The sequence below is a fragment of the Myotis brandtii genome, unplaced genomic scaffold, assembly GCF_000412655.1.
Source record: "Myotis brandtii unplaced genomic scaffold, ASM41265v1 scaffold517, whole genome shotgun sequence".
Taxonomy (NCBI): domain Eukaryota; kingdom Metazoa; phylum Chordata; class Mammalia; order Chiroptera; family Vespertilionidae; genus Myotis; species Myotis brandtii.
In genome coordinates this window covers 208,922-211,644 of record NW_005369706.1, presented here as the reverse complement: position 1 = coordinate 211,644, position 2,723 = coordinate 208,922, and positions in this window count along the sequence as shown.

Genomic DNA, 2,723 nt, shown 5'->3' with positions numbered 1-2,723 from the left:
GGCCTCACAACGCTGGTTGCTATCAGTTTCGGCCACGCTTCTTCAGGTCTAGCTCCCTAACAGGGACATTCCTTTTTCTCAGCCCAGGCAACTCAAAGCTGTTCCCGTTCCCAGGCAGGCTGTACTCATCTCTCTACTCCCCCTCATCTCAGCTGGACCCGCCTACTCTTCACCGCCAGTGGCTAACTAGAATGGTTTTAAAATAAGTTAAAAATCTAAATCTCTCTCCGTGATGAACATAAAAAAAAAAAAATCTAAAACTCTACCTCTTATCTAAGGACAGATAAAGTAACTATAACTGGTATGGCAGCAGTTAAAGGGTTTCAAAGAGAGAAAAGGAAAAAACAAAACTCCAGTCATTCTAAGGAGTACATTAGGTTTGCTTTAACTCCGTGGCTCTCAAACGTCAGTGCGCCCCAGTTCAGCCATTAGCTTGTTCCATCCCCTACATGGAGAGTTCATTAAAAGTTTCCTGAGCCCCGTCCACAGAGATTGATTCAGGAGGTTCGGGGTAGGGCCCATGAATTTGCATTTCTAATTTCTAAAAAACTCATAGGTGATGACTTTGCTGCTGGTCTGAGAACCACTGCCTGAAACCATTTTTCTCCAAACCCAACAATAGCTTAATGGTAACTATCCTATCTGTATTCAAGATACATTTTTTAAAAAGTAAATCCTCCATGATCCCATGGTAATTCAAATCAGAGCCCCAAGGAACAGAGTACGTGCTAACTTGGCATGCAGGAACAAACACACAATGATCTTGGTCTCAAGAGCTATCCCCAGCCCTAGCTGTGTGGCTCGGTTGAGCGTAGTCCCATGCACTAAAGAGTTGCAGGTTCAACTCCCAGTCAGGGCACATGCCCAGGTTGCAGGTTTGATCCCCAGTGGTGGTGCGTGCAGCAGGCAACCAATTAATGTTTCTCACATCAGTATGTCTCTCCCTCTCCCTCTCTTAAAAAACAAATATATATACATATATATATATATACATACACACACACACATACACACACCAGGTATATATATATATGCTCTATCCCCAGAAAAACACATTTGTACCATTTCTCAGCCTCTTGGCTGTTATAAAACATATTGCTCATGAAACATGTAATGCAGTGATTCCCAAAGTGGGCGCTACCGCCCCCCGGTGGGCGCTGCAGCGATCCAGGGGGGCGGTGATGGCCACAGGTGCATTTGGAGGCGATGAGTAACTGCTATTAAAATTTAAAAAAAATTAATTTCCAGGGGCTGAGTAATATTTTTTCTGGAAAGGGGGCGGTAGGCCAAATAAGTTTGGGAACCACTGATGTAATGAAAGCTTTGGCCAGAAGTGATCCCACCAGCAAGATGGTGTTGAATAGTCTCCTTTTCCCACTTCACCAAATGAGAAACATCATCCTATTGCCACCATCAGCATATCAAGTCCAAACAAGTTGCCTTCATTCAGGAGAGCTGAGAGAATAAACAATAAACACTTTTTATTTGGCTGTCATTTTTGTTTTTCTAAGAATGTTGATTGTTTTTCTAAGAATGTTTATCTGGTCATTCTCTTAAATGACACTTTTATTATATTGATTATGGAGCTAGTCCTCATTTCTACTCTTTCACCTATAGTATGTCTACCTTAGCCCTTGAAAGGCATAGAAGAGGGTTCTAAGTGTAATCTCAGTCCCCATGTACCTGATATATGGTGACATACTCAACTGATAACCATAAATGCCAGCCATAGGCACTCAGACTTTATTGTATAAAGTCAGTGGATATTGTATCATGTAGATAAGTTAGAGTAGCAGTGTGTCACAGTAAGGGCAGCTAAACTGAAGCCAGGATTGGATATTTTATGAAGGTCAGCAGGAGCTTCTGGATAACTGTTCAGTGAACAAGGCTTTCTAACCGACTTTAACTTATGGTGGAGCAAGAGCAAAAAGTAGTTAGAAAACCAGGCAAAACCCTGAAACGCACAGTACACCTGAAAAACATAACAGATGACTCATAAAGCATTCCTATCTCCAAGAAAATCCATACTTCCCATTAAAAAAAAAAAGTGCCTTAACAATTGGGTTGATTGCCTGTGCAGGCAAGGAAATCAAACAACCAACTATGCCTTTGCTCAGAGTGGAAAACAAGTCCATTTTCAGCAGAGGCATTTGGAAATTCCATTTGGCATTTTAGGCCTAATTTTAAGGTAAATTATTAAATGTTGAGTACAATTAACAATAAAAACCCACCATTGTATTCTGAATTGGTAAAACAAATGGCTCATTTTGAATGTACACATTAATTCTCTTGCCAAGTGGCTTTCAATTTTCAAGAAAAATTTGTCTTCAGGATGAAAGCCCCTAAAATCATCCCAACACCACCACCTAGTGGTGAGGTATATTAATAGCACTTCAGTTAAACCCACATCAGATCTTTTTCTTTCCAAACTAAGGTAAAAGTAGGTCCTGAGAGACTGTAACAATGTAAAAAAAATAATAATGAAAAAGGAACATTGAAGAGTCCAAATGTAAATTTAAAGCTTTATTGAATAAAAATGTTTCAGACTAAGCAAGACTGTAAGAAAGCAGAACATTTTACATTTCTAAAAAATATTAGAGCTAAATTTCTAAAAATTTAGTACAAAGAAAAGCCTATAGCTTAACACCTCCCTTCACCACATATAATTTGGAATATCAATTATGTACAACAAATGTACTCAAGTTTATAATGTTCAAATGACT